The sequence below is a fragment of the Oryx dammah genome, unplaced genomic scaffold (assembly GCF_014754425.2).
Source record: "Oryx dammah isolate SB20612 unplaced genomic scaffold, SCBI_Odam_1.1 HiC_scaffold_3, whole genome shotgun sequence".
NCBI classification, from domain to species: Eukaryota; Metazoa; Chordata; class Mammalia; order Artiodactyla; family Bovidae; genus Oryx; species Oryx dammah.
Genome location: NW_024070187.1, coordinates 55,169,599 through 55,185,117, shown reverse-complemented (window position 1 = coordinate 55,185,117; position 15,519 = coordinate 55,169,599).

The window sequence follows — 15,519 nt, the reverse complement described above, 5'->3', positions numbered from 1 at the left end:
ACATCTTATCTTCCTAAGGTACTAAGGTTTTTCTTTTGCGTGCGTGTTAGTTTATGTCCTCTAAGAAGCAAACACCAGTACCAGATTAAACACGCTAGAAATGCATTCAGGGAACTTCCAATGAGAAAAAAGGGGAAGGAGCTGGAAGAAACTTGGTCTGACCTTAGGTGAAGAAGAGAGACAGGGAAGGAAGAAAAGAAAGAAGGAAGGGAGGGAAGGAGGAAGAGATGGAGGGAGGAAAGAGAAGTACTGCTTCTAGATGGGCCTTGCAGTTCTAAAGAAAGTTCATCACGGTCATCTGGTAGGTTTTGAGAATAGTCTCTACTGTGAGAGGAATTTCTTGTCTCCTAGGAGCAGACCTGCCTTAGTATTGCTGCCACACCCAATCATTGGCTGGAGGCCAGTGGGAAGGTGTGAGCCTAAGAGAATTGAAGCGATAGGTTTCAAAGCTTAGCAGCTGGGTCCATTAGTTAGTTATACTCTCAGCAGTCAGAGATCCAAGGGACACCTTCTCCAAGGGTGAAGGGTGTCCAAGGGTGTCCAAAACAATGTGCATATAATGGCCTCAATTTACCTTGAGCAGAGTTAATCATTCTACTTTCTATTTTTATCTGTTTAATCTATAATAATGACAATCATTTTTGAATATTCACCAGGTGGCAGACACTATTAAAATCTTTACATGCATTCTGTCATTTCATTGTCACAAACACCCTGTTATTATTCCCCTTTTACAGAAGATTACTTATTGAGTTTCTTGTATGAACTGGCTGCAATGGACTATTACATCACCCTTATTAAATTGAGAACTATGTTTCCCAGAATCCCCTCACCTGTCTGGTCCCCCTACCAAGAGAAGAACTTGCAAGACATTGGCAAATTGGAAGTGATGCCACAGATTTTACTCTGAAAGTTGTTTTGCAGCCAGACAAGATAACAGATAGATGAAGTTGTGGTTCAGTGGGTTGCCGCATTGTCTTAGTTCTCCTCTGCTCTAACAGCTTACTGGCCCTGAATATCAAAGTTGGCCTCATGTATACCCGGAAACTCTTGGCTGCAGACCCACAGAAAGAACATTCCATAAAGCTCCCCAATGGGATCCCCTTTTATGGGTCTATTTTAGTAATGGGATGTACTTGGCTTCTTAGATTGATAGCTTGCTAACTTCTCTTATCTTCTAAAGTTTCCCTTCCAGACTTTCACTTCCCCAGCTCCTCCCACAATTGTAAAGTATAGTTCTTATAGTTAATTCCTTTTCCGAGAACACTTAGTGAGTCTCCTGCCCTGCCTGAACCTGCCCTGATAGAGTAATAGCAAAATAAATGAATGGTCAAGTGAGGCCTAGCCTAGGGATTGAGAGGTATACCATGAAGCTTCAGAGTCTAATATCCTGTGTTTTAGATTACAGAAAGCATGATCCATTTGTTTCAAATATCAAATATGCAAAAAGAAAATTTATCTAGAAGCTATTGAGATTAAAGTAATTCCCTTACAGTTTAAAGCTTCTCACTTGTAGTTTTCCAAGTGTTTTAATAGTATCTGTTATGTGGTGAATATCCAAAAAGTGATGATGATAATATTTTAGATAGATAAACATCCCACTGTTACACAGTGTGATATGTGCAGAAAAAATGTTGTCCAAAAATTTAAATAAATATGAACACCTATAATCATATCTGGTTAGGATCCTAGATTTTTGTGACCTAAAAAGCAAAGGATATCACCTTAGTCAAGAAAATTTAAGAGCAGGCATTATCTATCAGTCAAGTCCCTAATATTAATTAATTTCTAATGTGTCTAGTTGTTGTTTAGTTGCTAAGTCACATCCAGCTCTTTGCAACTGCATGGACTGTGGCCCACCAGGCTTCTCTGTCTATGGGATTTCCCAGGCAAGAATATTGAATGGGTTGCCACTTCCTCCTCCAGGGGATCTTCCTGACCCAAGCATTAAACCTGGGTCTCCTGCACTGGCAGGTGGATTCTTTACCACTGAGCCACCTGGGAAGCCCTAATGTGTTTAAAGTTGCCTGTAAAGTGTATCTTCAAGATACTGAATGGTGCTAATTTAATATTACTACATCAATATATAAAATTGAATGTTGAAAAATATTTTTCAAAAATGATGGCTTTGCCATAATTTACATGAAACTTTTTCCTGAGAGTATTTTTATGAGACAGTTTATCTTTTTTATGCTTTTCAACTTTAACCTTGAACAATGAAAGTGAAAGTCACTCAGTCTCTTGGACTCTTTGCGACACCATGGACTGTACAGTCCATAGAATTCTCCAGGCCAGAATACTGGAGTGGGTAGCTGTTCCCTTTTCCTAGGAATCTTCCCAACCCAAGGATCGAACCCAGGTCTCCCTCATTGCAGGCGGATTCTTTACCAGCCGAACCACCAGGGAAGCCCAATTTTGAACAATAGACAATCAAATAAGGAAAAAAATGTCACCATTTGTGTGGTCACGCCAACCTGGGAAAAGGACATAGGTCCATAATTATAGTTGTACACTGTTCTTTTCTGTGCTTGCACTATTTACCTATTGTGTTTTTACCCTAATTTTATCCTTCCATATGCTTCTGTATGATAGTTTTGCCAGCTTGATGTCCTATTTGGTCCTGCCAATAGGGGTCACTAGAGAGGATGGGAGGATGGGGCAGGAAAGGCAGAGAAGACCTCCCTCCTCTTTCTTGCTTTTTCTCTAAGCACTGTCTGGCAGCAGTAATCTACTCCCAGACAGACTGTTTATTCCCACTCCTTTTGGCACTTCCAGAATAAGTCCCATCACATGCCAAAGTGAAACCACATCAGCAAAAGGGGACTCCTTATCAGAGGTTGAGCCTCCATTCTGTGAGGCCTCACCTCTAAGCTGCTACTCTGGTAACTTCTGTGTTTCCATTTTGTTTCCAGAGTCTTTGGGGGCAGTAGTTGCTTATCTTCATTAGCTCTTGAATTTACCCCAGTGTTCCCTTCTTGCTCTGAAGGCCTCCAAAGCCTACATCATCATTCCTTGCAGTAACTCTTCCTTGAAACTCTTGATGTGAATTGTTTTACTCATTGGACTCTGTCACAATCACTATTATATGGCTTCCAGCAAATAAAGGGGGCTTATATTTCCTTCCTTGCCTTTTTCTTCCCCTCAGCTTTTTATGAGAGTTTCCAAGGTAAGTTGTAAATGTCATCAAGAAACATCCTCTCAGCTATTGCCGGTTATATACAGTTTTTTCCTTCTTCTTCCCAGGTCCTTATGATATCTGCTGCTAATGCCTCTATAGCTACGATACTCAGGTCCTGTTGACAGGCACTGAAGGTGAGGTCCTCCCTGAAGTTCCAGATGTGACTAACATTCTACTCATTCTGCCACTCACTTTACTGTGCCCACCCCTAGTTCTAAAAATACCCAGCATAATATAGCTTCCATTCTCCTAGGCTGCTTTCTTTGATGTTACTTTTGTGCTGGGCTCTCAGTAGCTCTTAAACACATGGGGAACAGCTTTCACTTTTAGTCTATTTGATGGCACATCCTTCCCTATGGCAGAAGTTTGAGTCATGGGGCTGAGCTGCAGGGCAGTCTGTGTCACTGATAGAGGGAACTGCTTAGAATTACCCACGTTCCCACAGAGGCAGAGTCTCACCCCCACCCCTGCCCTATTTCAGCCAGAGTGTCATCGGTTTTATGTTTTATTTTCATTTCCTCTGAAGATTTCATTTGCACAAAGGAGTCCTCTATTACAGAAAGATGTTCGAAACTGCTAGCATAGAACCTCTAGATGTGCCCAGACATATTTAAATTCAATGGTGAAAAATACCTAAGTTTTAATCTAAGACCACTACTACAAATGTAGAAAATACTTGTATGGCCTGTGATTCTTAGGATTCAACATCAAAATTTCTTTCAAGTTTTAGAACTTTGAAAAAGAATAAATTTCTCCCTTATTTGTTGAAAAATATGTGTACGTGATCTTCAAGGAAACTCAAGGCCTACATTCCTGGTAATTGTATTTGTGGGTCCAAAGAACTTACTAGAAAAAGTGTAGTAGTTACACATTGTGCTTTAGAGGATCCAGAGTATGAGAACTGCCATCAGTGAGAAAGATCATAAATCGGAACCCCTGGATTTCACTAGTTAAACAAAAGAAAATGAAGAAATGTGCTGAGCTTCAAAGATCTCTAAGAAAACATTGTAGTTTTCATTAATATGCATTCATTACAAAGTAAATGAAAATTGCACGTGAAAGGGATTTGAAAGCCATTAAATAGTATCAAAAGAAAGCTGTGGATATTTGGAATACTCTTCTCAATGAAAAATGAATACCTGGGAAGACATTTGAAAAGGTTATTGAATAAGAAAGAAAAGAAAAGGAATTGAAAAAAACAAAAATTTAAAAGAAATCACAACTATATCAGTGGAAGCCATATGAAAACAAGATTTTTTTCAAAATTGGCTTATTTCTAGCTAGGTGGTAAGTTCCTATATGGTAGTGTGTATTTGTTAAAACAAGCAAAATGTGGGAAAATTTTAGTCTTCAAACACTGAGCCATTTACTTTTGATATATTATATTTATACATATATATATATAATACATACTGATATATATGTATTTTTGGCAAATAAGGCCAAGAAAGAAATTCAAGAATTTCTTTGGAAGTTATATTGCTAGTTAAACTTGTTAAATTAGTTATGTCATAAGGCCATGTCAGTGAGATTTTTTGGAGCTTGTATGAGCATTTGCTACCATCCACAAATTTCTTATGTTAAATTTTTCTATAATATAGTACTGAACAACAACAACACAGTATAGAACTTAGAGATCTTTATTATGCTTTGGTTGTGAGTTGGATTGGATTCTGCTATTGATTTTTAAGTAAAAATCTTAACTTTACTCATAAAGACATCTTGTTTCATTTTCACTAAAAGGTAGGCTGAACTTTTTTTCAAGTCCATCTTCTGGAGGCGCTATAATTTTCTTTGAAGTTTTCCAAACTTCTTTCCAGTTTGAAGTCTATGGACTTGGAACATATGTCTAGAATGTGTGCATGCTGGTAGCATTTTAAAGATTATTTCCTTAAACCATGTCCACCAAAAAATTCTTGATAATTTTGCTGCAAGAAGCAATAGTCAGTAATCTTCTTTGAGCATTATCTATCAGATACAATTTCCCTAATTACACTGGATAAGCTTTTCTAAAAGTTCTGAAAATGTTTCCATAAACTAAAGGTGTCACACAAAAAGATGTTTTGCTGATCAAATAAATTTAGGAAATGCTAAGTTGATCAAGATTAAACAGGTTTCTTTCCTGCAGGAGTCCCATGAATACTTTAATAAGATAACATCTGTCATAAAACTCTAGGAGAGAATATTGATCGATGTGTTTTCCAAATTTACTTGGTCCAGTAGCTTAAAACATTATTTAGACCTTTTATGAAACTCTAGTTTGGAAATGTTAATTCTATGATTTGCTTGAGCGGGGCCTTGGACCACTGAATGGGCCTAATAGCAAGAAACTTATTTTTTGCTCTGAATTCATCATATTAGTAATGTGGCTGGTCAATGACTTGCCTGGTAATTTTATTGACCAAACATATTTTTTCCCCTCACAAGTTTTCATGAGTAGTAAGATTCCCTTTAATGTTCAAAGTTGCCGCAAGGAACTTTGAAAACTGGAATTCAAAATGCATGCATCCTAGAAATCATAACTAAATTACAAATGTCATAAACTGTGCAGAAGAAATTTGAATCAAGACATCATTGCCTTTATTATTGATATAATATTTAAGAAGGTGTGTGAGGGAGTGGGTGGACTACTTTGAAGGCTTGGGTTGTTATTGTTTTGTATTGTTTAATGGGATGATTACAGTCTTGTATAGGCTTGTACCCAAGTCACACCTTGCTCAGTGAAAGATTTCCATCAGTAACACAGGGATGAAAGCTGTCGTTAAAGTCTGTTATCCAAGCAAACCTTTGGCTAAGGATGCAAGAGTCCATTTTAATAGCCTAGCTCCAGTCACTGTACAAGCTAATAATACTCCAGGCCCAAGGGGAGATGGCCTTATGTAGTATTTACAGTGAGCTAGGCCTATACATCTGATAGTGGTACGAAGCTTGCGTTCCAGCTCTACCTTTTGTAAAGTGTGTGACTTTGAGTAAGTTACTTAAATTCTTAAACCTCTAAGTATCTCATCTATAAAATGAAGCTAATACTGAAATCCAATTCATAGGGTTGGTGTGAGGATTAAGGGAGAGGGCTTATATGTTGAGATTGCATGTGAGTTGATAAATATGACCCCAATAATAAAACATATTGTTTTTGTTCAGTCATTAAGTTGTATCTAACTCTTTGTGACCCCATAGACTGTAGCATGCCAGGCTTCCCTGTCCTTCACTCTCTTCCGGAGTTGGCTCAAACTCATGTCCATTGTACATATAGGTAATATTTAATACATATGTTACCCACACATGCTCACATGCATGCACTCCTGCAAAAATGCAAGACCCCAGCCTTGTTGATGTAGTAGCATGTTCCTTTTATCACTTGTGTCTACTACATGATATACTTGGCCATAGGCTCTCGTACACTATTCTCATCATGTTAGTTGTGGTACGTAACGTAGTTAGAGTTAGCTTTGAAGAAGGCAGCACAACAGTTCACATGTTTGCAGTGAGTGCCAGCTGTGTCTGAACCTCGCTAAAGGCTGTGGACTGTCTGAAAGAAGTTTGAGGTAGGGACTAAGTCTTTTGAAAGAGAGAAACTCAATTAACCCAAAATGGGCTGAGGAGGGGATGTCAAAAGCTGCTGGCTGAGAGGACGTTATCTCCAACATCTCAGGAGCAGCAAGTAAGAGTCCAGATTCCAGCAGTGGTTGAGGGTTGGGGGTGAAGTGGGTACAGAGTTGGGGAGAACTAGAAGAGAGCGAGATAGAAAATTACAGCTGCACCTACCATTTAAGACACCACCCTTCCTCTCAATCTCCTTTTCCCATTGACATGAACCTTGATGGGTCTGATGGAACAGCTGGCGAAGTGAGGGGGAAAAATCCTACCCTTCTGATCCTACCAACCACCCCAAGGAAGGCTTCCAGACCTGAAGCCAAATGGTGGAAAAGGGAGTGGTGACTGAGGACGATATGTTTTATAATAAATGAACAATACAGGAATTAATTTGTTGTGCTAGATCAGGCCGCACTTTTTTGTTACATTCACTAGATTGTTCTTGTTGTTGACACAGTTCAGAAAAATTTAAGGACCAGCCATATATTTCATTCAGGGGCAGGAGCAGAGTAAGTCCAAAAGCATACTTGGAAAGGGGCAATGGAAGCAAAACTATAAGTTCTTTATATATAAGTGTTCCTATTGAATTCAACTGGTTCAACAAAACATTTACCTATCTGATGATTGTATAAATGTTTTGCTTTTTATTTAAAAGTGTTCTCTGCACTTATGAAGCTAATCTAATGAATTAACTTGGTGTTTTTTTAAAATATTACTTTAGTAAAAAAATTGTCCCCACCTTTGGGTATAAAGGCAAGTACTGCTTCCAGGGCTGTTTTATTTTCTTGTTTTTCTGAAGATGAATGAAAAACCAAAAAACCTTCCTTTTTTAGTGTCCTAGTAACTGTAATGAAAAAGCCAAGCATTCATGGCTGAATGAATGCATAAGCAGTAGTTCCTTTATAAGTGAAAGAAAGCAAAGTTCAGTCAAGCATGACAGCCGTGGTCTCCTTAATATGCTTGCAAAACGTACTGGGAAGACACAATGTATTCTGATTGCTAACCCAGGCTGAACTTGCAGTAGTGTGGGTATGAGTGTTTCCACAGGAAAAAATATAAAACCATTACACAGGATGCTGCAGAAGCCATGTGGAGTGAAGGAAACGCAGACTTGAGAGCTGGGTCTTTGAAGGTCTGTGCACCTGCTGTGGAGCATAACTGAGGTGGCTTGTCATTTTTCACACACAGAAAATGATCAAATGGCCGATAGAGATCTTTTCTAAAAATGTGTTTTTTTAAAAAAAAAAAAAAACTGAAAACACTACCTTTTCAGACAGAGAAACAGGATATTTGGATCTTATTTCCTAAAGTAAGAACAGCAGACATGGATGGCACGGAAGTTACAGTCACCAGTATACATACAGCACATGAGGTCAGTGGTGAATGAACTTTTAAATCATATATTCATGTCTGGCACTGTTAGAGACACAGAGAGTAACGTGGTTAGCAGCTTCATTCTAAAATATACCAACACATTTTTATGAAGGGCTGAGACTTTTTTTAACCTCTGCTCTCCTTCTACCAATGTATTTTTAATTACTTGGTTTAGGAAAAAATATTAAATTTGTTTATATGATACAAAAAAGCCACCTCATAGTTAAAAACTTAAAAATTTCCTAACATTAGGATTCTATTATAGAAACTAAAAGGATAAATTGAATTGATTGTCCATTTTATTTCCCTAAACGCAAAGATATCAAATGACAAGTATCAAGTAATGTTTGTAAATCCCTAAAGATGCTGTGAGTTAGTCATTTCTATTTGTAAGTCACAGTCTATAGATGGACATATAGTGTGGGTCCATCTCTACTCTGAAATCTTTATAGATTAGACTGTGCACTCTTTTTGGGTAGGTGGAATGTAAGAGTGACTAAAAGGATGGTCCCTGTTAGAACATTGTTTTATTGAGAATACTCTTTTTGTCACTTTGGTTTTTCTTACAAAGCATTGTTTTCACTTCTTCAGGAGAGTTGGCTCTTGATGTCATCCCTCTAGCGTGCTTCTGAACAGGGAAGTTATCTAAACATGGGGAAACTGCAATAGAAGAAAAAGATAGTCCCTAGAATCATATAAATGTGCTATCAAATGATACATTTGCAGTTTAACTTCTTTACTTCTCTGCGTCTCAATTTATATAGCTGATGTAAGAACTGAGCAGTCATACATTCCATCAAGGGTTATTTTGAAGATTATATAAGGTAAGGAAATGATTACGTTCTCCCCTGCTTCAATCTTTTTGATGACTTCTGATCACCCTTCTGATAAAAATCCCCAAACCTGACATGACTTATATAGTTATACATAATATACCTGCCTGTTCCTTCAACTTCATCTTGTTCTTTTTTCCCCATCTAGCAGAAAGACCCTCTTTCATTTCCTCAAAAGTTCCTGACTTTTGCTGCCTCTGAGGTTTTACAAATGTTCTTCTTGGTCTAGAACACACCTCTGTTCTCCCACACACGTGCACAGCACACAAGCTGACTCCCAGTCAGCCTGTACTTCTCAGTTTAAATGTCACTTGTAAAGGGGAATCTTCTGATTTACCAATCAAAACCATTCCTTCCTTCCCCTTATTATATTCTCTTGCATAGAATCTCATTCATTCCTAAGGCCACAAATGTTGGGGTACTTTGAAATGGCTGGAAAGATAGAAATCAGGCAGATAAGGAATGAGATATTACTTTTATTTCCCTTTGACAGTATGCCAGGCTGTGGAAGCTATGGATAGCTTCAAACCTCCCATAGGTTTTACAGCTTGGAAGAGCAACACACTCTTTTTGTCGCCTGGCTCCCTGTGAGAAGGAGGGAATGAAAGAGCAGGGCTCATACGGCCATTTTCCCCTTCCCCAAACACTGAATAGATAGGAACTACAGGTCATAGAGTAGAATGTGTCTGTGGTGGGGAGAGGGAACTAGGGGGGTTAGAAACTCTCTAAATAAGAAGGAAAGATTGGGAATAGGGGGAAAGCATTTCCGGTATTCCCAACTAAAATGTATTAATATGAACCGTAAGCAATGACCATTTCTGGGGTTAAATATAGACAAATATCAGTAAATTCATATGGTTTAAGTAAAATCATACATGTACAAATAGTATACACATGTAAATATATAAATAAAGTATATACCTGTGTTGCTATACTAGTAATATATGTAATATCTGTATACATGTATATGTATATACATGTAGTATACTGGAACATGAAAGTGAAAGTGAAAGTTGTTCAGTCATGTCTGACTCTTTGCTACCCAGTGGACTGTAGCCGGACAGGCTCCTCTGTCCATGGAATTCTCCAGGCCAGAATCCTGGAGTGGGTAGCTGCTCCCCTCTGCAGAGGATCAGCTGGAGAGGGGAGCAGCTGATCATTCCCCCGGGACTGAACCCAGGTTCATACTGTATTGTGTATATATATACATATATATTTGTGTGATTGTTCGGGTAATATCTTCCCCTATCATGTTGTAACCTTCAGAAAGATAGTGACATAAATCTACTTTATCTTTCCATCCCTGTGACTCATCATATCTTATTGGCCAACCCAATACAAAATTTAGTTCAATGAATAATAGCTGCAAAGTGTTTAATATGATATTTGACCTATTTTAAGAACTCAACAGATGCTAGCTGTTATGATGATAACACTGGTTGCTGCTTCTGCTGGTAAAACATTCTTATGTGTTGGGTATTGACTTTTGAGCTGGGTTCTATATTTCTAAGATTTCTACTTCAGAAATCGTAAGTGTTCTTGGAGGATCACTCAAATAGCGTGTCTTTCACTGGTCATGATTTCAGGCAATATCCCATAGTTGCAATTTCCACAGCTTCTAAGTTACAACCAAGGAGAACTAGGGTGAGGAGAAACTACAGCAAATTAGGGAGTGTATTCCTGTCCAAAAATGGCAGCCAGTTTTCCAATCTGTTCACACTTGCTTTGTGGGAATGTGAATTCAGCATTATCAGACACACTGATTTTTCAAAAGAAGCTAAAAATTCATATTTTAATGTAAACTCTTCTAAATTTGAGTAACTAAATCCTGTTAAATTCTAGATACTTTGAAAGCTACTCAGACTTCATGTTTTCCATGTGCAGCAAGTTTGTGACCCTCGCTTTTGTGATTGTTAATTGTGGTACGCCGCTGCTAAGTCGCGTCAGTCATGTCCGACTCTGTGCGACCCCATAGACGCCAGCCCACCAGGCTCCCCATCTCTGGGATTCTCCAGGCGAGAACACTGGAGTGGGTTGCCATTTCCTTCTCCAATGCATAAAAGTGAAAAATGAAAGTCAAGTTGCTCAGTCATGTCCAACTCTTAGCGACCCCATGGACTGTAGCCCACCAGGCTCCTCTATCCATGTGATTTTCCAAGGCAAGAGTACTGGAGTGGGGTGCCATGCCTTCTCCAATTGTGGTATGAGGTCTCATCAATCCTTTTCTTGTTTTAAATTTGCCCTTTACATGACTGTTAGTCTGTGCTTTTCAAATTGGTTTTGTAACAGTTGATTAGCTTTATAAGAGATCTATTTTTAGCTGTTGCTTGTGTATTTCTACCTATTTTGCAAATCCCTCCCCACTTTTTTTCCTTATGTCAGAACTCTCAAGGCTAATTATATATTATAAGGGAAGCATTTTTAGCACAAAGGGGCAAGATGAAACTATATAGTATTTTCAAGCTATAGCATGAAGAAATAAATTTTGTGAAGTGTTTAGTAAACAATTTCAGAAATGAGGAAAATTGACACAACAAAGTGAAAGCAATGATTTTACTCTCAGTTGATGTATTTCCTGTGCAAATCCACTGAGTCATAGTTAGGATTTCTGGACTTCTCTTAACACTGATTTTTCTTAAGGAACTATTTTCCATATAAAAGTAAAATTAGATGTTTATGTTAGTGGTGGTAGAAACTACTGGATATCTGCAGCTCTAAAATGTAATCTACTTTTGGATATGTGATTATTTTCTATACCACAAGAAAAAAAACTCACTATTAAACTATGACATAACACTGTTCATTTAGAATTTCTATTATGTATATAAATATGCATATATATGTATATAAATATGTATATGAAAATGCTCTTTGAGAACTATTTAAACATACATTTTATCCAATCTCATACTCCCATTTCTTTGCCTTTTCACAAGAAAGCTAATAACACTTTGATGGCATTTCATATGACAGTTAACATGTTGTAGTACTGTCAATGCAAGTAACTTCAATGAAGTGAGGACAAAATAAGCATCTATGATCAAGTTCATGAACATGTAGGTAATGACAACTATACTAGGACTGTTGTTAGACAACAGCAATTCATTTTAAGGTGAATTTACATTTTGAAAGTAGTAAAGTGTTAAAATATGTGTATCTGTATCAATGAAATGGGCTTCCCAGGTAGCACAATGGTAAAGAATCTGCTTGCCAATACAGGAGACAGCAAGAGATGCAGGTTCAATCCCTGGGCCAGGGAGATTCCCCTGGAGTAGGAAATGGCAACCCACTCCAGAATTCTTGCCAGGAAAATTCCACAGACAGAGGAGCCTGGTGGGTTACAATTCATGGGGTCACAAAGAGTTGGATATGACTGAGCACATCAATGAAATACAAAATGAAATTTTCATATAAAAGTAATATTTCAGAAACTCATTTAGGCTCTGTTCTAATGGTGACTTAGATAGTATAGAATCTTCCCACAATGCAGGAGACCTGGGTTTGAACCCTGGGTTGGTAAGATCCTTTGGAGTAGGAAATGGCAATATTCTCCAGTATGCTTGCCTGGAGAATTTTATGGAAAGAAAAACCTGGCGGGACGCATTTCATGGGGTCACAAAGAGTTGGACAGAGCTGAGCAACTAATACACTAATTCCTAGAGCCTAAATTAGTTTCTGTAATATTACTTTTATATGAAAATTTATGTTCACTTTTTTCTTGATATTATTTGTGGTTTCTGAAAAACTTATATTTTAAAATAAATTATTTCTGCAATACCATCAACTTTTAGTCAATAATTGAATTGATTGAATATTTTACACTGCTCTTTTGTCTACCTTCCAGTAGATATCCACTCAAGTTATTCCCTTGTGGTGAGAAAGAGTTAAAAAGAACTTTCAAAGCAACTCTTAAAACTTGTAACAAAGTACTGAAAAAAGTCAACCTAATGAATATGTACTCTTTTCAGTTTAATAAAACAAACATTTATCTAAAGCTTTATGGTAAGTACTTCAGAGAATTCAAATAACAAGATTCTAAGTATCCATAATGCAAGGCAGACTGACAAGAATAAAGAGGTTATGGTACTTCAGGAATACAAATACTAATAAGAAAAACTTCTCAAAATCCATGAGGCAAACCCTACTGATAAACGCTCTCCAATAGCAGTTAAGAGAAAGGACAATGGGAAAACCCAAGAGAGAGTACTGTATATATCTGAATATATGATATATCATTTTCCCCCCAAAGTTAGGCATCAGAAAAAAAGGTCCTTATGGTAAGTTTTCTTTGAGGCATCCTAGCAGAATGCTTAAGGCATAAGTTTTGAATCCACATTCAGTTCAGTTCAGTTCAGTCACTCAGTCGTGTCTGACTCTTTGCGAACCCATGAATTGTAGCACGCCAGGCCTCCCTGTCCATCATCAACTCCCGGAGTTCACTCAAACTCACGTCCATCAAGTCGGTGATGCTATCCAGCCATCTCATCCTCTGTCATCCCCTTTTCCTCCTGCCCCCAATCCCTCTCAGCATCAGAGTCTTTTCCAATGAGTCAACTCTTTGCATGAGGTCAAAGTACTGGAGTTTCAGCTTTAGCATCATTCTTTCCAAAGAACACCCAGGACTGATCTCCTTTAGAATGGACTGGTTAGATCTCCTTGCAGTCCAAGGGACTCTCAAGTGTTCTCCAACACCACACTTCAAAAGCATCAATTCTTCGGCACTCAGCTTTCTTCACAGTCCAACTCTCACATCCATATATGACTACTGGAAAAACCATAGCCTTGACTAGATGGACCTTTGTTGGCTAAGTAATGTCTCTGCTTTTCAATATGCTATCTAGGTTGCTCATAACTTTCCTTCCAAGGAGTAAGCATCTTTAGTTGAGTTCAAATGCTTTCTTCCTTATTTACTATTTGTGGGCTCTTTGATGGAATAATCTTTCTGTGTCTTGGTTTCTTCACTGGCTAAAAAGAAGAAAAAAGAGATAATGATAATTTCTACCCCATACCCGTTGAGAGAATTGAGTTCATAATGCATAACAATGCCTGGTGCATAGAACCTGTGTATCACAGGATCTCCACCTGCTTGCAATTATTGTTCGTTAATCTGAACTGCAAACTACAGAACTGCAGGAGTGGGGGATGGGGAGTGTAGCCTGAAATATCCTCAATCAACCCTAGTTTAGGATATACACAAAGTCCATTCAATAAACTTGGTCAAAAGGCGGTGAAGATATTTAAAACAAATTAAGGAATTATTTTGGGGGTGTGACCTCACAGTTTTAAGTGTACCATGTTAGTGCAAGGATCCTTTTAAAACCACTCAAAAAAACTGGTAGAGATCATTAGTATATGTATTTCAGATGAATGAGAAAAAACGACTTCTTAATATAAAGCAAGTAGGACCTTTTGGTTTGCAATGAAATTGCCAATGACAGGATCATAAAAGGTTTCAGAAAATTGGGTACCTTCAAAAATTTGGATAGAGGTGAAAATAATATTCTCTGAAAACAAAACACCTGTGATTCAAAGTGAGGTTCTAGTGATGAAGTCACTGACATCAAAGTTGCAAGTTAAAATTTGAATAAGATTATTTCATAAAATATGACTGGAAAAGGCAGTATATATATCAATCATTTTATTTTCATGGACAATTTATCTAAAATGATTAATTTTTTATTATAAGTAGACATGTCTATTTTTATCTACATTCCTAAAATTTTATGTTTTGCAAAACACTAGATTTTCCTTTATAGAAAAATGGAGGGATTACTTTAAATTCTGTAAATAAATCTGGGTATCAAAAATTTGGAAAGACTTTAGAGGGAGGTGGTATTTGAAGCTAGTCTTGAAGAATAATTGGAGAAAGTATAGAATTAACTGTATTGAGAGATGACTATTTTCTCGGTGCCATAGATATGTAATCAGGGTTTAGAAATGGTTGAATTGAGACTCAGATAAGTTGAATTTGCTCAAAATGCCACAACCTACACTGATCAGGCTTCATTTTGAGCACAGACCTTTGCAATTTCAGCACTGAGTGCTTTTCGAAACTGGTAATCCAGTGCAGAGAATGGTTCCTGGAGAAGACTGGGCTGGAATTCTCTCTGCCTTATGGAAAAATTGGTGTAAATCACATGACATCTTTTTCTTAAGTTTCCTTTCTTATAGTGGGGATAATAACACTATCTCTTCAAAGAGTTGTTGGGATAATTAAATGAGCTTTTGCAAGTAAAACGCTGGGAATAGCAACTGGCACAGAAATGCTCTATGGGTGTTCACCTTAATGATGTAAGGAAAAGGGGAAGGAGGAAAAGGCGAGGAGAGCAGGATGGTTTCCACTCTCTCCAACTGCCTCCTTCAGAAGCAGAGTGCGTTCTGGGTAGGAGAGATGGGTGGAGCATAGACACAAAAGCTGGCAAGGGCAGAGCTATGCCTGCTCTCCCTCTGAAAATGGAGGAAATATAAGCTGGAATGAGTCATTTTGGAATAAATACAGAGATAAAAAGATATATTCCAAATACATATTTGGAATAAATA